The following is a 27,897-nucleotide window of genomic DNA, read 5'->3' as shown; positions in this document are numbered from 1 at the left end:
CACACTGACACCTATGCTAAGGTATTTTCAGGAGATTTGGGTAGTGCAGATTCCAACAAATGGAGGGTCAATGATATTACAACCAGATTAACAGTTTAAATCCAACTAGGGAGATAAGGACTAAACAGACACGGCAGTAAGTTACGAATACAATCATCAGATTTTTTTGGGGAAACCCTTTCTCTATCATACTAACATTTAATTTTAAGCTTAACAATCCTTTTAATTACAGCATGAAAAAGATTCACTTGAAACCAGAGTATATAGGAAACATCGGCTGTTCCTTTTAATCATTTCTTTTAGTCTGATGTAATGTGCTAGCATGGTCCTTTGAACATCAAAACATATAGTTTAATAAAAAAATGTCTAAATATTGGTCCTTTCCACAAGAATTCCTTAAAAATAAATAGACATCATGGGTTTTACATTTCCAAATAGTGTATTTTTTCAAGAAATATATAAAGGTCAAGTTCAAGCTTTCTTATTTTATCGAAACTTTTATGCAGATGATTATTTTCATTATATAGCACGTAAGCTACACAATTAATAGAGAGATATGTCACACTTTGACTGTTTGCTAAAATAAGTCTCAAATATTTGATATACATACCTCCCAACATTTTAAAATTGCAAAGAGGGACAAAAAAAATTCAATTTTTTTACCATGCCCCCATATTTGTGACCACACCCCCTAAATACCTCTGCCATTTTAAAAAATTGGCAGGTTATGTAAAGTTTGAATACATTTTTGGGGGTTTTGGGGTTTTGTTTAAAGAGATACTGCAACAGAAATGAAACCATTTTTACATCTATCATAACATTGTCTTTTCATGCTATTTATAATTTTGCCCTAAAAGTATTTGCCTGATACTTTTAAAATACTTATCTGACCCCCATGATGCTCTATGAGGGGGCTGCCATTTTTGTGCAGCAGTAGTCCGTTAGCATTAGAAGCTATAACTGACAGGCTGAGAAGGGACAGTCAGGTTGGCAAAACAGTCAGGTTTAGGAACTTCAAGCAACACTTACATACAAAACCAGCCCTAACAGTGAAAAAATATCAACATGACCTATAGGTAAGTTTTTATGTAGATTCATAATTTATAAAGTCGTTTTTTCATGTCAGTATCTCTTTAATATGTTATTATAGTTTTTCTAATGAAGGTAAAATTGTCCTTTAAGATGCACGGCTCAATTCCCCCAAGAGTCCTGTTTATCTTATTAGTTACAATTGTATCTCAACTGCATTCTGGGCTCTCTGCCAAAAGCCTATTTAGTTTGAGAAACTTTGTATCTTTTTTGGCATTGGAGAGTGCAGGAGATCAAAGGGAAACAAGGGACATTTCAATAAGAATCCGGGACTGAGAGCTGAGCTGTTAAAATCTGGACTGTCCTGTGAAAATCAGGACAGTTGAGAGGCATGTATATTTGGACAGATATGAAATCTTTTGAAAATTTCACTGAAATCAGTGGGGAAACTAGGAACTGAATTGTATGTTATTCTCACTAAATCTTTTGTTAAATGGTGTTCAAATGGGAAGAAGAATAAATTAATTCATAAAAAAATGTAATTTAGTTGTTATTATTTTGTAGTATGTGCTATTGGGTAATCCTAAATAGAAAATTGCCATTTTAACAATTAAGGGCCGCCTCCTGGGTCATAGGATTCACAGTGCACACAAACAAGCCAAGGCACACATACATGCTAGGTCACATCAGCCAATGAATGGACAGCATTCTGCCTTTTGCTTCCACACTACTTCCTGTTAAAGCTGCATTATTTCTGGTCATGTGATCTCTGAGGAAGCACATGGCACATCACTAAATGGTGGATCAAGGGAAAGGATGTAAAAGGTCAATATTTACTGATATATATTTTCCACTTTGGCAAGATTCTTTAATAGGTCACTTAACATAATATAAACTATCTTTCGGTTAAGTATTAATTCTGGGAGAATAGTTTTCTTTTAGGCAGTGCTTGACAGGCAACCTGTTGTTAAGCAGGGCATGTCAGGAAGCCAGTACTTACCACCAAAAATTTTTAAAAAATTATTTATTTTTTCTCTTTAATAATGAAACAGTACTTAATCACAGATATGCCACAATTAACCCTTTTAGAGGCAAAACAATTGCACTGGGTATATTTTATATTTAAATGATTTTTAGTAGACTTTAAGGGGTACATTTGTAAACGCTCAAGTTCGATGGCCTCAAGCTTTCTGGATAACAAGTTTCCGGATAACAGATCCCATACTTGTATTTATATATTTATATGTGTCTAATATGAAAATAACATGAAAATAAATATATATGTCAATAAAAGTTGACTTACTTTACTAGTTCATATTCATAACAACCCCCTTCTCCTTCCTACCACTGCACTAACTGCTGTTGCTCCAGGTTACAGAATTGTGATAGTTATTGCTTTCCTTGTTGATTTATAGAGTTTCCATTACAGCTGTTTTAGAATTACAATATGGAGTTTTAAATGGAAATAAGCCCTATTATTGCTAGGGTTTACTTTCAATTATTTTTCTATGACATTTGTAACACACAATGCTAACATGTTCTGCACACAGTTTTTATTTTTATGCATATTTAACATTATTAACATAACAAGAGTTATCATTATTTAACGTGCTGCAAAGGTAATAAATCTTCTATACATATAGAGGAAACAGTTCTTTCAGAGACCAAATTATTATAATAACTGATAAAATAGTAGCTTGGGTTTGCCAAGCAGTTATTATTAAACTAAGACTTTCTAGACATGAGAATTAAATGACTACTTGGGAAAAGTAATTCAAATAAATATATTTTTTTCAAAATATATAAGTAAGATTTGAGCACTCTGCAAGACTAGACCAATATTAGGAGTCATTTGTGAATGCAGAACTATGTATATTTGTATGTAAATGACCAATACTAGGGCAAGAAAAACATCCCATTTTCCTTTAAATACATATGTTCCTAGGTAGGGTACCTAACTGCATATGCATGGATTTAAATTGGCCCAAAATTGAAGTTGAAGTGCAGTAAAATGTTTGAGTACGTTAGAAAATCATCTGATACCAAATTCACAAAAGTCTTAACTGCAGTTTTAAATTTTTTACACCATCCTACACCAAAATGTCTCTTGTATATTTAAAAGCTGGTGGAACAGTGAATGATGTTCATTTTAACTCAGGTTTCTCTGATAATCAACTAAGGAACTTTCAATTGAAATATAAATTACAGTTATTCAATGGCAGTGACGTAACTAGGGCCCGGCACACACCTCTTCCTACTTGGACCCTTGTCTGCCCACTACCCGTCCCCCACTGGCGTCTCCTGCCTGCCACATTTCCCTCATTGACCAGAGGTAGGAAAGGGGCTGTGGAAGGGGGAATTCTTTCACTGCTATAGAGGAAGCAGACCCCACAGTCCAAATCCCCCGGGCCCCCCTGCGACCGTGGGTTCTGCTTCCTCTATAGTTACGCGACTGTTCAATGGTGCATTCACTTACCTAGACACAGTGTGCAAAGTGCATTTTTTAAGTGCAATTTCCATTGTTTTTCCAACAATGCACCATTTTTCCCCAAGAATTTCAATATTATTATTGATGGAAACATGAGGTCAACGTGAACTGCTGGTTCATACTTGTGTGGTTCTCCACTAATATGTGAAGCAGCTGTCTTCTTCAACATTGCTTCAGTAGCCAAATAACTGGAATTATCTTTTCATTCATTAGGCAAAATGTTAATCTTTCTAATTCACCATGTAAATGTGTCTGTGCTATATAATTAACAGATAATAATTAAATAAATAAAGTAAAGTTTAAAAAGAAATTATTTTTGGGTTTGGGTGATACTGAAATGTTCTTAAAACTGTAAGGAATGTGTAACTAGTGCTAAACATGTAGCACCACATTTTTTCTATTTTAACAGGGGTTGTCTAAGCTGACCCAGCCTAGTGCTATTTACCACTAATTCAGAGACCTATGTGACCTCTGTGTGGTCTATAAAAACAGTGGGCTTAGCATTCAAAACGGTTGTGTTTAAGAGAAGATGGAGGCAAAAAGAAATGCTACGGAAAAATTTTTTGACCACACCATTTTTTTGTGACTGCACACCTTAAATACCACTCCCATTTTACAAAATTTGGCAGGCTATTTAAAGTTTGAACACATTTTGGGGGGTTTTGGGGTCTTATTTTATGTGCTATTACATTTTTGCTAAAAAATTTGAAATTGCCCTTTAAGCTGCAAGTCTCAGTTCCCGCAAGAGGCCTGTTTAGCTTATTAGTTACAATTGTATCTAACTGCAGGTATTGCTGGGCTATCTGCCAAAAGCCTACTTATTTTATTAAAGTTGAGAAACATTGTATCTTTTTAGCATTCAGTGCAGGAGATCAAAGAGAAATTAGGGATTTTTCAGTAAGAATCCGGGACTGTGGGCTGTCCAGCGAAAATTGGGACAGTTGGGAAGTATGCATAGGTCCTGTGGTAGAAGGTAAGGAAAAGGCTGCAGTGCCCACACCAGGGCTGCCAGATAAAATGAGCACCAAGGGACATGCTTTTGTGTCCCACTGCTCTCATACTTAATTATGGAGTCATAGGAAATGACCATTGATATTTTTTTTTAGAAAACTCTTCTTAATTGTACCTAAATTTTAGACCTATAAAGTCTCATAAAACTGTTGTTTATAAATACTGTGGCCTAAAAGTGGCAATGCTTTTTGAATTTCATTGGTGTTCTATACACACATATATAGACCAGCAACACCGAGTTATATTCCAAAAAGATGCTGGTCTTTTTTTGGATATTTAAATCATTTACCTTGCGCCCAAGGTAAGAGCTGAAGCAGAGTGCCACCCTGGGTTCGCTATATATATAGATATATATGGCCCTAATTGTCGAAAAATACCCTCTGCATCTGACACACTTGCATATTTAAAGGGGTTTGAGTTTAGAAAGGCAAATAATCCCTCTGAGTCGTGGCCTAAAAAAGGGACTAATATCAGACCATTGTGATTCAAAATGATTTTTTCAGCAAAGGAGAGTTGGGGAAGACCGGTGGCAGCTTCTGTCAATACCAGCCTCTGAAAATGGGATGTTGATATATATTACTTGGTAAAACCTTGCGGCTAGTGATTTATTTAAACTGCAGATTGACAGGAATGGGCTAAAAACAGCTCTTCCCCCTGTGCGTATAATTAGATCTGAGGCTGCTGATGACAATCTGTTCTCTATAATAGCTGACAAGTGAGCTAAGGGGGTCTCTCCATCCTACCATGGCTTGTGATCACCTTTTAGAAAAGACTGTAGACATTGCTGAACATGCAATAATCCTTCTCTCCTAATCAGGTCAGAAAATCTTATTCATGTTTACTATTAGGTGCTAATCAATACTGCATTCTCCTATGCCTGAGCCCTTGCCTTTTCATTGCTACAGGGGACAACATAAAACTGTTTCACCAGATAATAAGGCTGATATTTTCCCTTATTTCAGCAAAAAAAGTATCTTGTGTATAGTTGTATCTTATTATAGTAATGAATTTTCTATGTTTCCTTGAATCCACATACTGCATTATTTTATATAATAAATGAAACACATCAGTTCATGTAATATGAGGATTCTATTCTATTGGGAATGTAGATTTTTTGCCAAGGTTTTAATTAAAGGCAATCCACATCTATAATCACACTGCCTAATCCTGCAGCAAATCTGTTTTAAATTGCTGTATGTCAATTTTTTACCTTTTTATGAACAATTCTGTTATTTTATACTATACACAGCAAAAGTGTATATTGATTAAAATGAAGCTTCAGGACAAACAGTGAAATCATCTTTCTTCAGACTTTAGTACTATGTAGTCACTCTACATGGGGACTTGTCTCCATCACAGGACTCTAGTACATCATCTATATACACCTATGAGTTTTAAATGTACAGCTAAATATATCTTTATCAGTTTCAGAGGGTGACAATTACAAAAGCATATATCACTGATCATATAGTCTGTCTCCACAAAGACAGTCGCACAGTCTTGCCGCATGTACCCTAATGACATTCATATCTTTCTCAGACAAGCACCTCTGCCGCTGTTATCTGCTTACTTATAAAAAAAGCTTGTGGTTTGGACCCAGGCCATGTCCGTAACTCCTAACCCTTTGACTGCATGAACTCCTGGCCACACATGTTGTCTACATGTACATGTATTTTTTCATAAGTGAAAATAGAACCATGAAATGTAGAATTTGTGGTGTTAGTGCACTTGTAGTTCCTTGTCAGTTTGATGGATAATATGATTTACAGCAGTGCTGTCCAAATGTGTGGCCCCCAGCTGTCTGGCTGCTGTGACTGCTTACCTTTGTGTAAGATTTAAATGGTATTAGTAGTGAGTTAACTGGCCCCCCTGCATTGTTCACAATGTAAACCCCCACATTGTTCACCTGTTCACACCTCAGACTGTAGTAGCAGTGCCAGCATTGAGTCACTGAATGTTCTGCCTGCCCTATGCTGCCTGTGTGTAAGGGTATGCAGAGAATGGCACACACAGGCAGCATAGGGCAGAGTATGACACACACAGGCAAGGGAGGGCAGGCAGAGTATGGCATGCACAGGCAGCATATGGCAGGGAGAGTATGGCACACACAGGCAGCATATGGCAGGGAGAGGTATGGCACACAAAAGCAGCATAGGGCAGGCAGAGTATGGCACACACCGGCAGCATAGGGCAGGCATAGTAAGGCGTGTAATTATGTGCTGGGGGTTGCTGTGCTATCCACAGGAGAGGCATATGAATTTAAGATTATGTCTTAATATGGCATAATATAATTCTTTCCCTACAGTGAGCACCAACCATTTGGGTTTTTGCTGCACTACCACCATTAGTGTGGGTATGGTCTTAAAAGCTCTTGTGATAACATGGGTGTGGTTTGAAGTGGGTGGGGGTTTTGAAAAAAGGGGAGTGGTCAAAACTGTCTTTCATTATTGGCCCTCCACCATGTAGGCCAGAAAAATTCCAGCCCTTGGTACCACAGAAGTTGGACAGCACTGATCTACAGCATTTAAGTGGTTAAATTCTGATCACATTCTGCAGTCCAGCCAAAGACTGATGCATGTGAACACAGTACTACTAAGACAAGCACCAACAAGGGTTTAAGTCCTTATAAGAGCTTAGCATCCCGTAAACCATCCACTGGGTGCATAACTCTGAGGTTGAAACAGAGCTGGGCAAAAGTGCCAGTAAACAAGTCCAAAGCTTCAAGCAGGAACTTCCAAGGTCATGAGAAGAACTATAGTCAAGGATTGGGCCAAGGTCAGTAATAAAAGATCCACAAGCAGAAGGAAGGTTCTGTATCAACACATAAAAATGCAAAGGAAACAGTCAATTTATTTAGGAGTGAATGAACTAGCTTGTACTACCCAGACAGGTCTCCCATACTGCGAGGCAGGAGATCTAACCAGTGTGGTACACCATGTTGGAAACATTATTAAGCAGTAAACCTGGCCTGGGTTTCTGGTCTTCTAAAGTTTTCATGAGAAAACTTAAGTTTAAAGTTTATTAGCCCTGGCACAGGGTTAATGAACAATTATTGGCTTTATAATTAAATTATACCAATGGATAAAAAAGAGCAAAGAATATTGTACATGTTGCCTTTAGGAAAATGGAAGGGCTAAGTTTCAGAAAAATCTTGTGAAAGAGGGAGAATTTAGGAAAACTATGTCATTAAGCAGCATTGTTAACTCACACTAGTGGCCTAGAAGTATGTCTGCAAAGCCTGTGCTATTCTAGTGACTTAGACTAGTGCAATCTAAGAATAGAGATATTTTTATGGTATCAAGCTAAAATGAAATAATGATATCATTACATCTGTCTAAATTAGGATTATGTACAAACCGGTCTGGTGTCAAATAAATATTTTTGTTAATCCTAAAGGAGACTTTCTACATAGTCCTAAATAACAAATGCCCAACACTACACACTACACATTCCAAAGGATTGGTAGGCTGATTTGGAGTGGAGGCTGATGTCAGTTCTGTGGTGATTTAGAACAGAATTTGGTGTTAGTGCAAGAGCAGAGCCTGGAATATATTTTTAGATCAGTTTAATACTGCTCTGTCCTGCTGCATGGCCAAACACATGATAGCTACAAGAAAAAAAGCATTATTTTGACCAACCGTTTGTAAGGATTTTGGATATGCATTATATGACTGCAGATTTTTTTATGGCTGAATGAAATTCTTCAAAGAAGTGCTAAGACTGAAGTAGTTTCCTAAGGAGGAATTCAAAGGATTATAGGGAAAAAAACCATCAGAAATCTAAAACCTATTCATAGGTCACAGGAGGGTGATATAGGATCGATGCTATTGTTCAGCCCTCTGGCCGAATGGTCAGATCACATTGATGTGATGCAAGTAGCCGGGGTGAGGGTAACATCAACTAGCCAATGTGCTTTTTTTGATCAATGGGATTTTTAAACCTGCCCGGTCGACATCTGCCAAGATATTGATTGGGCAGGTCCACCTGAGGGTCCCATACATGACCAAATAAGCTGCAGACTCTTGACAGCTTTTATTGGCCCATGTATGGCCAATAAAAGCTGTCATGTAGTATACAGTTAGTTCTGTATCAAACATTTCCATGGTATAGGATTTATTGTGAAATGGTATAATGACAGGAATTAAGAGACAGAAATTTTAACAAACAAATAACAAGGAGAATGGCTTGAGTGACAAAGTTAGTAGCCATGGTCATGATGCCATGTTGCTCATGGTGGTCCAGAGTAGATGTCTAAAGGAATTAGGACTTCATTTGTATTTAACAAAGGTTACATTTAAATGTTTTACTCTGTAACAGCTTATATGTATTTGTTTCCTAAAATACTTATATGAATTAAGTAATATAAAAATAGATAACAACCAGCAAACCTAAGTTGTAGTGATGTTGTTATGTACCCCCTTTAGTAATGGTTTTGTTCAGGATTTGTCCAAATATTACTACATGATAAAATTATATATATATGTCAGTACGGTATTTTTCACTGCTATAGAATAACGTGATAGATAAAACAGAATACAATATAATAAATGTCAGTATGGTTTAACATTACATTGTTCTTTGTCAAATATTGCCTATGTTCTTGACAATAACAATTTGAAATAAATTTAAATAGGAATTTTTAATCAACATTGTCCAATCACATTGATACTATCAGTTTAACAAGCACTGTTTTTTGTGTCTCAGTAAGTTAATGGCTTGGGGTTGAAAAGACACCCATCAAAGAACTGACTCTTTAACCTTCCCAAAACAATGAAATATTGGAGAGCTGTGGGTCATTTGTGATGGTGACTGACATGTTATTGTTGGCCTATTTCACTGGAAAAAAAAGGTGGGACATAATGAGTCTTTTTTCTTAGCTGGCTGTAGTCATGCCAAGGTCAGACATGTGTCCTCTAAAACACTTTCTGCTCTATCATTGCCTCATACGAATTACACAGCCTCCTTCTTCTGTTCTCTTCAAAGAAGGTGAGAAATAATGCGATATTGTACTGGACTCACAATTGAAAGCCAAGGTCATGAGGACATGTTGGCCAAACTGGTTCACTGTGTATCATTGTAACATATTAACCACTTCAGAGGCAAAGCGACCTGCAATGAAAGGAAAAGGAGAACTCCAGACATGGCCACTTTTTCAAAGGCTCTTTGATACTCATTGCCAACATTTCGTCTTAACAATGAGCCAACTCTTAAACGCAAAATCATCTTTAAGATGTAATTAGCTCAGGAACGCTGAAGTTTGAGAAAATTTACATTCACATCAGAAACAGTTAGTAAAATGTTGTCAATTTCTAAGAATTGTAATAATTATATTTCATCTACAGGATATCTCAGAATAGCAATTATTTTGGTTTTACTAGCTTTTCAGTCTGTAATAAATGTCCCCATAAATACACTGGCAATGTTAAGACATTTTGTGCGAAAGCCACTAAGAAACAGACTGTTTAGCATGTATTGTGCTATGTTTTAAGCTCCCTAAATATTTCAGGAATTACTGATAGTTTATAGAGGGAGTGATAACCTATGCTCAAATGAATTCTGTTAAATGGAGCCAGGCATGTTTAAATAATTCATGTGAATGTGTGACTTGAACTAGCAATTCAGAACCACACTATTGCTTTTTCTGTTAATCCCCTTCAAAGTGGCCCTCAACCATTTTGTACCAACAGCCAAACATAAGTTTAGGGAGAGTGGATCCTGTAGGTCAAGCTGGTGTTGGGGCAGTGCAGACCTTTATTAGTCGGGAGAACTGTTTACTTTTATACTCCAACCTTTAGGGTGAGCATCCCACCCCCATTCCAGCAAGTATGATGGAGACTGTTTTCCTTATAGTCTACAGTGTCCTGCTATATTAGCATGACTGGGCTCCTGAATTACAAGTGCTAGTAACATGTTCCTATGATATATGTGTGTGTGCATGTGTGAAGCATAACAACCCCAGTAATGTATGGGTTTTTTTTTTAGAACATGATGCTGGGCTTTGTTATCATTTGTGGGACCAAATTGCAGTATAGGAACTCAAACAAAAATAATATTCTTCTCATGTATCAATGTTACAATTTCTGTTTTCTTACTTTGTGGATTAGATGTTCAGTAAAATGTAGACCTGGAACAATTTCCTCAACAATGCTATTATTTTTGAACAGCAAGAATTTTTATTCTAAGTGAAAGGTACAGTTTTTTGCACTTCACTCGCTGGTTTTATACTGCTTGCCAAAGGCCAAATATCTTCATCAATTTGATTCCTGAATAGGGAACTTGTTCATTAAATGAAAATGAACAGTGGCTAAGCCTGCATTGTACCCAAGGCCAGAAAATTAATTTGTAACAGATGCTGGTTTAGATTGGAGTACTGGTAAATGAGGAGGAATGGGGCACCAATTATTACAACCTCTCTTTTTTTAACTGGGCCCTTAATTGGAAGTATACAAGTCCCCTTACTTTGCTTTCTGAATTAGGAGGTTTTTCCTGAATGAAGTCAAGAGGGCAGAAATTGTGAAAAGTGGCCTTGGTGAGTAGCAATCATCTGGGTAATTGGTAAATTGCACTGACCTGGAGTTACGTTTGTTTACCTCGCTAATGAAAATAGCGATGGATGACTGGCTTAGTTCAAGTGTTTTATTATAAAGAACACTTTTTTTTCAAAGCATTTCAAAGTGTAGTATTTTATACCTTATTAAAAAGACGGTTTGCAATTATTTCATTCTTCTTTAACATGTTCAGTATCATGTATTGGCTTATGTTATTCTGCAATGAGCAAACAAAAAAAAACTGTGAAGAACATCCATTAACAAGTGATTCCACACAGCTAGGCACAATGCCATTATAGTCACAAATGTTCTCTGTGCCTTATCCATATCTGCTGTGCAAAACTATTGTAAATTACACTCAGTATCATGTATTGGCTTATGTTATTCTGCAATGAGCAAACAAAGAAACTAAGAACATCCATTAACAAGTCATTGCCATTATAGTGCCATTATAGTCAAAAATCTTCTGTGCCTTATCCATATCTGCTATGCAAAACTATTGTAAATTACACTCTATGTTGCTTTCTGTAGGAGTTTCTCTTTGTTTACTAGTAGAAATATTTTTCCTTTCCTTGAGTTTTAGGGAGTAAGAGGAGTAAAATAGAAAGTCCCAACTCCCAGCCTGTCTAACATTTTCTTATCAGCTGTTGTCTGGCCAGCAAAGGATGCTAACTATAGTTTTCTCTTTCATAGTGCCCCTTCCATTTATAACTTTGGCAATGGTTTATGTGAAAGTAGGCAAAGGCGATGACAGTATGATTTTCTGTGTAGGCTTATCCATCATAACTAGTAACATTAAGAATGTTAATTGACACTAATGTGAAGGAAATGAATGTATGTTTAGATTACTTTCATTTTATTAATAATTTGGAGGACAAATGGTAAATGTATTTTTAGAAAAGAGAGAGTTTTGCCGTGAATGCTATGTAGGTGTATATATGTGTTTAAGACATCCTTTATTATGATGGTTTTTAAAAGTATGTTTTATGCTGTTTCTCACATAAAGTTTTAGGCATATTGTTTTATTTTAGTAAACCTTGTGTAGCCATGTGCCAGTTACACCATATAGCCAAAAGAATCTGTACACCTGCCTGTCCATCATCTCAATCTTAAACCCAGTGTTTTAACATGATGTTACTTCACCGTCTCTTATTATAAATCATTATTTTAGTGGAAAACCTTACCGCTATATGGTGGAACGTTGTTGATTGGATTTGATTTAATTCAGCCATAAGTCAGCATTAGTCAGGTTGAACACTGATGTTGGTCAGACCAAGCTTGCACTTGGTGTTTGGTGTTCAGTTGGGTTAAAGTGAAGGCTTTCTGCATGCAAGTCAAATTCTTCGAGTCAAGCCAGACAGGCTTGACAAAGGCCTGAGAAGGCTTCAAATGTTGCATATTATGACAGCTTTAAGATTTCTGCAGATCATAACAGAGGGTCATAAGAAATGTTATCCGGTTCTGACTTTTGAAATGGTGTAGCAGAAGTCAGTCATCCTCCAGGTCTATTAATCATGGGCTTCTTCTACACTTTTTCAGAAGTAAGAACCAGGAGTGCATAGAGTATAATTAATCAGAAACTGCATTCAATAGCAATTAATGATTATTTGAAAATTGCTTAGAACTGCATTTTTTTCATTATTAAAAAAACACCTTTTGGACCCATTTATAGAAGTACATTCTTGTGTTAGCTTTTACCTAGTTCTGTTAGTTTTACCTAGTTCTTCTTTCTTTGTACCTCTTCTTTCTAGACCTTGTGCCTCTGTCTGCCCATTTTCCCCACATATGCCCATCTTATTGCAAGTCTGTATATGCTATAAATTTCTGTAAGACAAAGATACATTTATAAATAGTAATACAGTTATTATGTTGGTTATCCATAATCGTTGAAATCTTAGGTTTTCCGGATATATATTATTTTATTAAAAGCACGTCTATGGGAGATGGCCTGTGTGTAATTCAGAGCTTTTTTTTGATAATGGATTTCATACCTATAATAAATTATTTGATTCTAGGAATTAGGAAATATTCTTTGTGTATTTATTCACCGCTGGCTGAAATGGGGGTTAAACGGAAACTGAGTGCTTAGTTTATATTGTGCATTTTTTAGAGTTCTGTATCCATGGGGTCAGCTAGGGATCAAGTAGGGAATGTTTGTGTTTTCTTTCCCCACTGCTTCTCACTCCCTCCTGAGATATCCTTCTGTCTCTTGTCAAATTCTATTGAAATTCTATTTCACTTTCTTCCCCCCCTTTCATAAGGGCATGAACATGAAGTACACAGCTTGTTTAGGGCCACATAGGATTTTGGTTCAACATCAGCTTCCTTTTCTGGCTCTTTTGAAGCAAAGACTATTTTACCTGATTTTCTGATAGGTTACTTTGCATAAAGCATCACTACTGTATCTGATTTTTTTAACCTGTAAATTTAGAGAAACAAAACCTTCAGAAATTAAACAATTTTTCTTCAAAAACAGCCAAAAAAATGCTTTCACACGACAGAACAAAGCACAAACCATGAGATACTAGCAGCATGAAAATAGGAATGACTCCTCTAAGTGAAGACATGAGAGGAGCTTAGCACTGTTTCAAAAATTTTAATAAAATGGGGGCACGTAATTGCAGTGCCTACTATCTCTGTCCTATGATGTGAGTAAAGGTAGAATGTTAATGCAAATCAGCAGTTTGCATTATATTAGGCCTCTTCATGTGTAACTGTCATCTCACAGAATTAACAAAAGCAAAAAAGTGTCTGCGTACTCAAAAAGTACAAAAGAAACAAAAAAAATCTTTTATTAAATACAAAACATAGAAAATACAGCCCAAGGCGTTTCAACCCAATAAAGGGTCTTCATCAGGGTGAAAAAAAAGTTTAAAAAGGGGCACTTTTTTCCCCTGATGAAGACCCTTTATTGGGTTAAAATGTGTTGGGCTGTATTTTCTATGTTTTGTATTTAATAAAAGATTGTTTTGTTTCTTTTGTACTTTTTGAGTGTGCAGACACTTTTTTGCTTTTGTGATTATTTTTGGAGTTGCTGAATGGGTTTTCTCCAGTGTACTGCACCTCTATCATTATTGAGGTTCTGGTAAGGTGTGCACTCTTATGTCTCTGTTAGAGACAATAGTTTCTGAGCAGGGAGGTTTGCTGAAGACCCAACTGGAGTCTCAAATGATGCACAGTTTAGTAGGTGTGTCCAATAAATTTAAAACAAATGTTTAGACATCAGTTGGTGCATAATGTGGGTTAAACTTCAGTCCTTCAATGAAGTTATGTTTTTTTTTTTGCACAAACTTTTGAACAAAATTTTAAGCTCCTTTTCCCAGGGCCAGAGTTGTAATTACCATATAGGCACTCGAGTGCCCGTGCCTAGGATGGTGACTTTAGGGGGGCAGGGCTCAGGTGCTTATATGGTAAATAAAACTGCCACAAAAAACAAACCTCTCCACATGCTGCGGGATACTTTTGGTTAAATCCAGTGGCAGAACTGAGGGGTGGGCAGTTACCACTGTCCTCTGCAATCAGTGCATGCACAGTACAGCAGGTCATTCTGAACATTCTCCGATTGTGGGCAGGGCTTAAGTCTGGTGCCTAAGGTGGTGTGGAACCTTAATACAGGACACAACATTAAAACAGGACAGGACACAAAAACTGTCCCTGGGAAGACCCCGCTGACTTTGTTATAAAAAAGTCTCTGTGTGAATGTAAGGAAGATTTACAATTAAATTCCAAGTAGATTACAAGAGTGATATGTTACCATTAAGGACTTGAAATTAAATTGAGAGCAATTGACCCTCTTTGGTGAAATATGCACTAAGCAAAGGCCATTTAAAGATAAGAGGAAAATATATGTAATTGTGACCTTAAGTAAGTGGGTTAAGTTGGTAAAAAAAGTTGGTATATCCTAGAGAACTGTTTGCATGGTGTGCTATTCATCTCCCATCCCTGTCTTCCCCCCCCCCCTGAATTTCAGTGTGAAATTGTGGCAACCTTATCATTGACAAATGCGACCTTTACAACAATACTGTAGCATTGTAAAGCATTATTGTACCATGGTTGTTAATGATACAACTGTAAATGCCATTTTGCTCTCTTCTAATATAATTTAATTATAGATACAAATGAAACTCTGAATAGTCAGCTAATGTTGCATTTCTAGGACTCAAGTATATGGCATTGACCTCTAAGCAGACTGTCAAGAAGACAAATATGCAGTCCCTGAACAAGTAATTTATCATCCATCACTACAGCTTTCTGCTAGGGGTTGGAGCATCCTGAGCAGTAACATACCAATATGACTTTTTAGATGGTTTGTTGGATTTTGCCACCACAGATTCTGTAAAATGGAGCAATTTATCTTTACTCCCCTTTAAAATTGTGTTAATGCTGAAACATTTTACGTAAAGCAGACATTTAGAAAATATGATTTCAGCATGTTGTAGTAAATCTTAACAACTTTTAATTTCCATTTTGTGCATGTTTTGTCATTGTATTTTATTGTTATTATTATAATAATAATGATTTTCTTTTCAACACGTCTTGTAATCATCTCTCAGTCTCCAAAGGTAACCTAAAAATAGTTTCTCCCACTGTGTAGCTTTTCATGCTTTCCAAAGCAGTGAATGCCATTTTGTCTGCTTTAACACATAACAGGTTTAATATATTCTCCGAAAGAGCTAATGAGCAGGGTAGTATATAATGCCTGTTGTACGTAAATCTATATGTTCTGCTATATGGTAACGTAAGTATGGAACATAATGAGGAAACACCCTCTGAATTTCATGGGCCATGCTAAGTTAAGTGCAAAATAGATGCAGTATCTGTGGGGAATGATGGGCTGTTTGGATTTTTAAATCTTTTTTAAATCTTTTTCCATATTTGACAAAGATGAATGTTTAGATCTTCTGGAATTAAACGTTACAAGAAAACCTTAGCTTCTATTACAATATGAAGACATGTTTTGAAATGCTTGCAAGCCCTGGGGCATCTGTAAAAGTGTTCCACTAGAGCTCTCAGTGCTTTTGATCTATACTAATTAAAGCTCTAGTTAGCTGGAGTTATTACATTTTAAAAAGGGTTCATGAATAATTAGCTATTAAGGCATAGGGAACAGAGAGTCACTATACCACATGCTTTACATTGATAGAAGATAACTGGGAAATATGCCATTTTTTACTGTAAATCTACTACCTTCATAAACAGTATCTATCAGGGCTGTAACTAGGGGTAGGCAGAAGAGGCACCTGCACAGGGTGCAGTAATGAGGGGGCACCAGGCAGGTACCTCTCCTGCCTACCTCTAGTCTGTGCGCCTTTGTAGTTGCCCCGATGCTTGACATTGTGTTATTGTCAATGACGACAGACATTGCGCATGCACATTCACACAGGGTGGGGGGGGGGGAGAGAAGTTGCAGGGGCAAGGTGGTCAACCGGGTTGCCTAGGGTGCCCAATCACCTTAGCTCACCCCTGGTATCTATATATTTTTAAGTGCATTAACTAATTTTACTTAAAGCAGAGAGTGTATATATAGTTTTGCTTCATAACTGGAGTAATATGTGTATTCTACATGACTGTTACTTTAAGTCATCTGTGCCCAAGCTGCATTCACATAATACCAGCACATAAGCATAGACTATTGGTATGTTTTTCCATATGTTCATTATATTGCTGAATGATTTTGGCTTCTGAAAATAATATAGGGTTTATCTACTTAATTAGCTTGCCTACTTCTATCGCACACCACCTACAGTGAACTCCTCAGATTTAGCATACTATTATTATTATTATAAACATTTATTTATAAAGCGCCAACATATTCTGCAGCGCTGTACAATAAGTGGGTTTCATACATTGGACATACAGAGTAACATATAAAGCAATCAATCATACTACTAACTAAATTGGCTTTATGGCTCACCTTGGCACCTCTTTGAGGTAGCAGACCTCAGTTTGAATGGCACCATCCACTCTTATCTGCTTTACATTAGTCAAAGAGGAAGTGACCCACTGCACTGCCAAATACATACAGCCCTGGGGGTTGTCCCACATCTCTGCTTCAAAACAGAGTGCATTTAGACCATTTAGTGCTGATTAGTGAACAGAATTAGCAATCTCTAGCAATATGTTGTACCATAAGAAGAAACTAAAAATACTACTGCATTTTCAGTGATCCATATGGCGATCATTTATCCAACAGTGGGGGTTGTTATGAAATTCTTTGTTTTTGCATGGTGGCATGATTAACTAGATTAACTGTGTCTAAAACAGAATAAATGACTAATAGGCAAATCTATGGACACCATGTTGGGCATTTATTAACATTCTATTTTTTTTTCACAATGTGTATTTTTTTGCAGCAAAATTTATTATGCAACAAAATGAGATTTATTATGCAAGACTGCAAAAAATCTTAAAGAAAAAAATATGCTATCTAAAAGCTGTCATGATTATGTAGAAATCAATGGCAGATGGCCTTTTTACAACTGGTAGATCTTTCTTTGCTTCCTGGTTTCAGAGATTTGCATGTCGCATTTGATTTTTGCATTTTTTTTCATGCTTTTTTAGTTCGAATCTTTTAATAAATAACTAGACATTCAAAAAACCATGAATATCAGAATGTTAATAAATGTGCTCCCATGTGTGTAATATCATTTACAATCTCTTCTTTAACTATGTTGTGACAGTGTTTAGTGTGACAGCGTTTTTTTCTGGTGCAGCATTTCAGTTTATCAGTGACAATATAAAGCATATTAGTTATCTTCTCTTCCAGCCCCTGAAGTTTATAAGCACCTAAGGCTGATGGAAAGGCCTGCGCATGGCTTCAGCTTTCCAAAGTCACACGAAGTTGGCTGCAGGAGGAAACTTGCATAACTTCGGAAAGCTGAAGCCATGCGTAGGCTTTCCCAACAGCGACTCCTATTGTTGCCGGAGGAAAGGCATTTTGGAGCAGTTAGTTACCTACGGTAGAAGAGATCTATCACAGGTGACTAACTAAAGCAGTAGACCATCAGCCTAAGTGTCATGTTAGGTACTGAAGAAATTCTTTACTAACATAGGTGCTTTGCACAAGTGCAGTAGCCAGTAGAGATTGATAAGATCTTTGTTTTCATTAATAGTAGACTTGTGATTTAGTGCTGACATTTATTAATCAGCCCCTATTGAGCATGTTTATTATGGTTGCACAGAGGAGGTACTATAGCTATTACATAGGTGGGACTGATAAATAAACAATGTAAGTTTGCAACAGTGCAGTAAGTTACACAAAGCAGTCAGCCAATTATCTTTGAAGGGTATAGCAATTGTAAGCACATCCTTCATTGTTGTTATGTTCTATAGCACTGGTGCAAAACTGCCCAGTATTTGTACATAAACCTAGTATGTTTGTATCAAAGAGATTGAGCCAGTGTTTATCTGGTGTCACATTTGCAACATCAGCACTACACCTATTGGGAACCACTAATCTCTGCAGACAAAAACAATACATGGGTTTGATGGTTAATGTAGCTTCATATCTTTTTGCTTATAGAATCAGGTTAAAGAAACCTACAAAGAAAAGATGTACCTAATTGCTGAAGGCAAGTGAAAAAATTATTCAAAACTATAAATAACATATTTCTGTGAACATAGAATTGTGTATGCATTTTTCTTTATCCATAGAGATCTTGATCAGCTAACAGAATATTCCAGACATGCTGCTAAATACCAACTCTATTGTGGCTGTTGCATATATTAACAATATTAATTCTTGTCACTAAGCTTTAAAAATAAGTAACTAAGTTAACATTTTATGCTCATTTTTGCCTTGGTGGAATGTGTTGTAACATAAAATCTGCATGAAGACAAGCCATTTTATTCTATTCCTATCTCGCTGCTGCACCTTGTGCAGAAATCCCTCTGCTATCTTTGTTTGTCATTTGTTCATTTATTCAAGTAACCATGAAGACATTGTGTATGTGCATTATTGGTTTATTTTATACTTTTATTTTATATTTTATTATTGTGTTGTATGCAGTAGAGAGAATAGTGTGCTCTTAATTCCAAAATGACTTCATGTTTTTTTTTTAAAAAAGGGATTGTGTAGCTGAATGAAAAATATTTTACTGTTTCTGTGTTAATGGCTTCCTTGACAAATGCTTTAAATGCTTTCTGACAGATAAATGATCACCCTTTTGTTTCTAAACCAGCAAATATGTATGTGTTAAACAGTAACAAATATAAAGGACCATTCAAACGTTGCTTTGATCTAACATTAAAGGAAAAGATTTCAACATAATACTGTACATAAATAATAGTACACCTCTAAATAAAATATGTATACTGCTGTCCCTTTTGGGAATGAGGAAAGAAACCATAGGTGTAGGTAACCTTAGGCTGTCAAGCTGTTGTTTCTATGCTGATATAGGCATCCTGAATGTTACTGCAACATCTGGAGTTCCTAATTTGTCCCTTCCCAAAGGTAGGGGAATAGAAGCAATTGAGGAAAGGTTAGAAAGGGAAAATACTGGCAAGGATGACAAAGAAGTGTGTATGTAAATTTGGTATTTGTCATTTATCACTCTAGCAAAATCATTCCTATAGATAAGCTTAGTAGGTAAAGAGTAAAGAAAGTGGTAAAAACTGAGCAACTGAATGTAAAGCAATATTTGTAGGGGCTGTGACACTGGTAAAAAAAATGAATAATGAATTAATATAATAACATTGGTAGGGGGGTGGTTTGTTGGGTCTTAATAAGTGATTTTCCAAACCATCCTCCAATAGAGCAAATTACACAAATGGGTCAATAGCTGGATAGTAGTAACAGATCTCCCTTTAGGAGTTATTACAGTTAATCTGCTCCCATGACTGCTGGTTCAGGGCAGCACATCTGGGGATCAAATCTACTTTAGTAAACACAAACCATTTTTATTACCTGCTTTATGTTTTGAAGTGCATCTGCCTGAGGGTAATGTTACATAGATCTTTGCCCTGGACCCACGAGTACCATAAAATGTCCCTTGAAGGGGTTGTAAGAAATACAAAGCTGAAAGCTATCCTGCAGATTTTCAGTGAAGCTTCAGAAAAATGTATACTCTATACAGTGCAAGCCCCTGCTCCACCCCTCTCATGCTCATCCCCTTGCCGTCCACCCACCCCATGAGCATTGGCATGTGTGAGGGCAGATATGTACGCACAACTTGCACTCAGATCTCCAGGACTACCTGCATAGGATGGGCCTAAACTAGAGGAAGGCAGGTGGAAAAGGTACGTGTCCAGCACCCAGCTATTGTTACGCCCTAGCCACGTTCCTCTTCTACCTACCACTAGTTCTGGTTTTGGCTCCATATTTAATAAAAGCCACAGAGCGATGCAGTAATCCATAGCTAGTGAGATTATGTTTTCTTCAAATGGGGAATCAGTAAATGCTATCTGCTGATTGGTTGTTGTAGGTGATTAGACATGTAGCAAACTTTGCATCTTTTATTATATAATCCTTTTATGTGTGTTTATAGTAGCCATAAAGTAAACTCAATTTCAGAATATGCAAAACACAATTTTGTTATTTAAATTTCAAAATAAATTTTAAACGCAAATTTTAGATACAAGTCATGGCACAGTTTCACTTAGAAATAATAGTGTATATTTAGAACTGTGCTTGGAAGCAAGATAAGTAGTTAGGTAAAAAAAAAAAGCAGCAGGTAATAGGCTAAAAGAGACTGATCTCTGGCTGTGAAGGAAATATTAGATAGTTTGGCTATTTGTGTCTTTTGCTTACTATACATATCAGTTCCCAACACATTGTCAGATAATGCTATTTAATGGCTTGCCTCCACCAGAACACGCTGCCAAGTCTTTTCAACCTCTTCTCCATTCTTTTACATGAATTGATAAATACAGATGAACTAATTGTTTATTTTCAATAAAGCTGGAAGCATGGTACCATACTCTGTATGTTGATTAAAATGATACAGAGGAAATAAATGGAACCTAATGCTGTTTCTATATATTGGAGCGAAACATTCGGATACAGAGGAAACAAAAACAGAGAAAAGAGCTATGGAAATATAAAATATTAATACAAAGCCAGTTCAGTACTTCTATAACACATCAAAATTGTGTAAGTGGAATATCATAAAATTATATTACTAGCATATTTTGTTGTACAAGCAGCAAAGACTGATTGTGCATCACAATTACCATATTGAGCTAGTTTAAAGACAGGCTTGCCTCTGGCTGAGTGATTTTGATATCTCTGAGCTTATACAGCTATCCATGTGTACACAGCTTTTCCCTACATACATTTTTTTTTGTTAGTAGGCTTACATGTAATCCATAAGTTTAAAAAGGAAATGTATTGAAAATTATGTGCCCCTTGCTGTAAATAATAAGTATTTTTTGGAGAGTTCCATGACCATATCAAATCCGAGTGCTTCTTGTACAATATACATATATTAGGGAGGTATGGTTGCCCATTGATTAGTGCTATTATATATCTGTGGTTTCTCCCACTGCACTGCACTGCATCTGCAGAGAGTTTGTAGGGGTTATTTACCATGAGGTGCAAGGGCTAGTGCAAGGCTAGTAAATTGAAAATCCTGTGCTTGGTGCAAACAGCAGCATCAGGTGGCATGGGTAAGCCCTATCCTTAGAGCCCTGCTTTGGCCCACACCCTCTGCAGAACCATTAATACAGTGCAGAAAAAGAGCAGAATGCGGTGTGGAAAGTGCACAAATTGGCCCTAAATGACCCTTAGTATGTTTACACCATGTTTATGCCAGTCTGTATAGCTCTGCTGAATATGTCAGAATAAAAATATAAAATAAAGCCTTATAATATACATTGTACATACATCAATAAGCTTCTTTTTCCTCTTTTTTTTCTCTGTGTTACTTTAACCTCTCCTTTACATCCTGCATGGTGACTTGAAAGAGATAAGATTGGAATCATTTGTTTCAAGTTTACTTCAAATATGTTTCAGTAGGGAGTGAAATTTCCTATAATTTTGTGTGTGATAAATTAAAACCAATTACATCACTAAGTACTATTTATAGGAATGTCAATTTTACATGTTCTTTATAGGTTTGGCGTGTCATATCACTATAATTATATACTGTATATAGATTGTTAAAAAATGTGAAAAAATGAGAATCCTTCAGCATTCCCCAGTCTGAATGACATTACAAATGCCCCATAGTTTTTAAACCAAAATGTCAAACTTTTGAATGGCTACTTACAACTATTATATTGGCAAATTTAGTTAGTATGTCTAACTTTAGAAGCAAATATTTAAATATACACAAGTATGTATCTCATATACACATCAAAATATAACTCTATGTAGGCAATCATGTTGTTTGATTCTGAATGAGAATTATTTATGAGACTGATAATGAATAAAAGTACAGAATAACTTAGTAGTAGTGAATATGCATTTCACTGCATTTGAAATGAGTTTCCCTTAGAATATAGCCTTATTGTAAACATATACTTGTGTTGCTAACCCAAATAGGCAGTTGCCTTCTTGACCCATGGAAGTCTGGCTGGAGTGATCATATATCAGGTCTATTTTGCACTGCAATGTCTGCTTGAGTTAGTTACATGTGTTTTTGAGAAAAGCGCTCTAAGTGATTAGGTAAAAGCCAGCACTGACAATGCCGGCATTGTTTTTTAATATAATCCCAAATTTGGCTGAAACAGTCTCCCACCAATACACAGAACTAAACTTAGACTGTTGAGGCTCAGTGCCAAAGCCAGCACACTGTTTATGAAATATACCTTTGATTTACACGTGATGGATTGCTTTACAAGGGCATTCATTGAATGTAATTGAGTGGACTTTAAACATTTATCATCAGAATACTTTATTTAACATCATTGTTTAGCCAAAAGAAGTCTATGGGAGCATTAGCCAACCTTTTAAAGTATACTCTTTGTATATCTTAAGCTGCTATAAACATCCCTATGCTTCATGAAAAAATAAATATGCTTCCGTTGCTATATACCTCTTTTTGTGTGAACATAAAAAAGAATAGGAAAGGTAACTTTGTTATAACATATTGTTAGAATGGTTCAGATTTGCTTCTAGAAATAAATATAGCTCATCTGGAAACCGGTTACTTGTTTCAGTTTTGCTAGATTTGGGAAGGTGTTACCAATTCAGCTTGCATTTTTAAGGCCATAAGTTCCTTGCACTTTTCCCGCAGTCAGTTGCGTGTAAAACCACTTTTGTAAAAGTCCCTTGCGTCTTAGTACATTCCTTTGCACTTCCCTATAGTTGCGCTTGGCTTGCTCAGTACTTTCTGTCTTCTGTTACAAATGAAGTGCTTCTGCGTCTATTGACACAGGGAACCTTGGAACTACCGCCTCCTCTGGACCAGACTATAGCTCCAGGGTTCCCTTAGCACCCTGCATTAATCCTCTTCATTCCGTTGCGCTGAGAGGATAGGGCACACACATCAGTGACATCAGAACACTGAGAATGACGCCAGTCAAACTTTTAAAATATTTGTGAGCAAGCACATGCACACTTATGTTAATTTTGGCAAAACTAACACAATTGCAGTAGGCGCATCACAATTGCAACAAGAGTATTCCCCCTTTTTACCGCAATGATGCCAGAAGTCTGGGAAAAAACATGTGAATTGGGCTCAAAATTGTACTTTGCTCACTGCACATGTGTCCATATATTTATCAAAGCAGTTGAGAAATATGGAATAGTACCACTTTATTAAGTTCTGTGTAGCTTTTATATTGTACACAACTGTGTTATGTGTCAGAATAGCATTTTAAACACTGCTTTTTTGCTTCTTTAATTTTTACTTCTTTAATTTTCTAGCTTTCAATAGATTGATCAAAGCTAATAGATGACTGGTTGCTATGGTAACTGCAATGGTGCAATTTAGCGTTTATATAAGTAAATTAGCCCTACAGTGTAGTGTACCTCCTGAAATAAATGTAGCTCTCAGTATTGCAATCAAATTGGTGCATTAAAACATTAAAATAAAAAATAGGTCAGAGTGCAAAGTCCAGCATAGGATATGAAATTTAGGGAGAAGAGCAGAGAATCTTGGTATAAACAAGCTGTGCTGTGTATTGTGCAGTACAAAACGTGTAATTTGGTATGCAGTTAGCAACAAGTAGTTGTGAAGTGACCTGTCTGGACTCTAGTGTTGTCAGAGGTCAGACAATAATCATTTTTTGTGACATGGATTGTGCTGTCAGGTTTATCACTTGCAAGGAAAGACATATGTCTGCAGGGGCAGCCAATCAGGATTGAAACGGCACTAATAACGTGCCTTATATGTTAGGTTCACAGGAATTCCTCTTTCTCCTTTATAGCTATTTACTTTAAAAATGTTTTTCTTATGGTTACTGTATTGTACATGTGGCATAAAAAACACCAGTGGGCTGATTTACCTGTTTTCGAGTTTGTAAATTTGAGTTTGTGTATCTAAATCACATATCGAATGCTTGCTTATTAATAGGGAAAACCCGTTTGAATAAGAAAATCAAATACCTCTAATGTTTAGACTCAAAAAGCTTGACAAATCTCCTCCCAGGTATAACATGAGCCTACAAGCCAATCTGCTCTGAACCACCCAGTGGTAAGAACTGATAACGAATTTAATCAGCCTGTCAGGGCAAACTTCCAATATTTTTTACAAAGTGGCATCAATGGTTACAACTAGGTAGAAAATATCAGAAATCTCCAGAAATTTCTTAAAAGAGAAGGAAAGTTACAATCACTGGCAGGTGCCAGGCGTTTCAGGTAAGTGATAACAATCACGAGAGGGTGCCTAGCATTTGGCACCCTCCAGTGATTTAGCCTTTCCTTCTGATGATGAAAGCTGATGACGTTATTAAGCACTGTTTAAAAGGATTTATATTATTTTAGGGACTTAGGGTCTTTTGTGATATATAGGGAACAAAATACCCCCTATTGTAAAATATAAGGATATTAGAAGTCACCAAAGTGTTCCTTGGGGGGAACATACATATTTTTTTATAAATTCTATATATGTTTTGCAGTTTATATATGGTTTTGCAGTTTACTTATTATAAATAAATATTGAATTCATCTGAGCCATTGCAAAGGCATACTGGTATCTATTACTGATCTAGCTGGAGACTAGAACATTCATCTGTCTGCCTTCTTTATTTAAACAGCAGAATGCAATACAGAAATCTCTTGCTGAGGTTATCTGCCCCTAAAAATACAGCATCAGGAGTGGTGAATATAATACAGGGCTAGACTCCAAGCTTCTTTAGTGGTTCAGTCCATGCAGTCAGATAAAACAAGTGTAATTGATGACTTTAGCACATATTCCATACATACCACCTACTGATTACAGACCCCCCCCCCCCCCCTCAGTGGGGGTCACACATTTAGCTGTCATTGTAGGAGGGTTAGCAGCTCTTTGTTCACTTTTCTTCAGCTAAATTTAAGGCAGGTAATGATTTTTGAACTTTATTACTTCTTTATTATAAAGAATAAAGTGGAGGAGAATTTCAATTTCTTTTTTGATTTGTTAAATTGTAATCAAATAACTCATTTGCAGTAAACTCAAATATCAACTTGCTTGAATGCTGAAGATACACTTCCCATTGACTTTTATAGCCTCTTGGCAGGTTTTAGGTGGCACATTTTTGCAATTTTAAAACTAATAAATCTTAAAAATTCAAACTGGGGTACATTCAAGATTATATGCTACAATTTTCTCAAACTGTGGAAATAAAATGTGATCTTGAATTCTGAAATCTGCTCCATAGCATTTAAATTTGGATCAGCTCAATGCTAAGGGTTATATCAAATCGTTCTGAATTAAATCCTGGATTTTGTGTATGCATTTTACTTTTTTTAATTTCAAATAATATGGCCACTTTATACAGTAGAGTCTGGCAGCAGGTTGGCTACCTGTGATTACCTACAGAATACCAGTAAATCAGTCAGGACTCGGGCAGTATATAATTAATGTCCCAACCATGGGGGTGGTCACAGGTACAATTTAGCTGCAGTGGGGTGAGCTACAGGTGCGCTATAGGTGGCTATTTAAGGGGGAAACAATTGAACATATGCTTTTTTTTTTTCTATGGAAACCTTTTGGTGTGTGACTTCCAGTTAGTGTGACATCACTTCTGATCTATGTGACATTTACTATGGGGGCCAGGTTGGGTGGAACTGCATGGGGACCAAAAAGTGGGTATTGTGTAAGCAGGTGTGAGTGGGGTTTAGGGTAAGCAGGTACGAGTTTGGACATGGGTCTAAAAAGCAGACCCACACTGCACAGAACAAAATTGCAATTCCTTTTTTCACCTTCTGAAGGAGGCATAACATAGACAGATTTGACCCTGGCCATGTAACTCATCAGCCAGTGAGATATTTTATTTCTTTATTATGATAAAGTATGTACAAATGAAGCATATATATGAGCTAACAATCAGATATGTACTGCATAAATTAATATAAAAATCAGAGGAAAATGATCCAGGTTCCTGTGTGATTGACGGATTAAGGTTCTTTAAATAGCAGCCAAAGGGTTAATTTTTGAGAGAGCACAACTGGAAAGGGGCTCATCATATTGCTGGCCCTAAAAAGTCATAGTTCTATTCAACAAGTCTTGACATGGCCAAGGTGGCTTCCAAAATATTGCTGATTTGGTGCATATAATTTTGAATCTGAATGTGAATCGGTGCCTGTCTTTTTAATACTTTTTACAATATTTGCTTACTACATTTTGTCTGTTATAGGTAAATTATAGAAAACAAAATGAAGGCAAACATCTGGAAATGTGAATGCTACTTTTTAAAATGTATTTTAAAGGGTTGCATGTGACTGATCCAATGCAACCCTGCTCCATCCCCAAGTATTTCCAGGTAAAACAAATACAGGCTGACACAAGCAATGCTCTCACATCAGTGTGACTTCTTGGCATTAGTTCTCCGGGATTAACCCTTCTGTGCTGAACTATTTTTTTTTAGATTTCATGTAGTATTTTGTTATGTCCATGATGATTACTAGGCTAAAGTATAGGTTACATGACAGTCTGACCTCTGTCTAAAGCAGTGGTTGCATGATGGTAATGCCATCAGCTGCCTTTATTAAGTGAATCATTATAGCAAGCCAGAAGATGACAATACTGTACTGCATTTGATTCCCGGGTTCATGCTACAATGTCACTTACTGAGATGTTAATTAGAGCTTGCTGAGCAGATGGCAGCGCTGGCATTAAAACACTGAAATGACATTATAACGCAGGTAATTAGTTCATGCATTTGGTACATATAGAAAACCTATACCCCAAGACAATAAATTAACAGTAAGACCTTTAAATCAGTGCTGGGTCATTACTGCAGTGGTTCTAAAACACTTGTGAACTATTAAGACTGACATTTTTATTAAACTGAGCTCAATACTTGGAAACATTATTAAGTCTATGCCAGGTACAGGGATTTACTGTAACAGATGTCAAAGTCATTGTGAATATAGTGTTGTTCTTTATAAAGTACTTTCCATATTTGTTATGAAGAATGTAATGACTTTAATATAACTATCATAGAGCAAAGAAAGGACAAGGGAAGAGTAGATTATTTCATTTAAAGAGCCGAGGACAGGTTGGAATGTATCATTTGGAGGCAACAACTGTAGCTGAAGGTTATGGAAAGCTGAAAGGGGAAATTCAGAATGGGGCAGGAATGCAGGATATACAGCAAAACAATAAAATACCATTCAGTAACATAAAGATTATCTGATATAGTCTGGCCCTCCTATCAAGCAAAAATAAGGGACAGCCTTTAGGAGGCAGTTGTATGCCAAGGGGAAAAGGCACATGTACTGTGAGTTTCATGTAT

General features: G+C 36.5%; 1 protein-coding gene across 1 annotated transcript in view; it reads left to right on the top strand.

The window, feature by feature from the left end:
• kif26b (kinesin family member 26B) overlaps nucleotides 1–27,897 on the top strand; it is a 171,154-nt gene that overhangs the window by 44,220 nt on the left and 99,037 nt on the right. The window lies entirely within an intron of this gene.

Source organism: Xenopus tropicalis, chromosome 5 (assembly GCF_000004195.4).
Source record: "Xenopus tropicalis strain Nigerian chromosome 5, UCB_Xtro_10.0, whole genome shotgun sequence".
Classification (NCBI taxonomy): domain Eukaryota; kingdom Metazoa; phylum Chordata; class Amphibia; order Anura; family Pipidae; genus Xenopus; species Xenopus tropicalis.
This window is presented reverse-complemented; position numbering and strand designations above follow the sequence as displayed.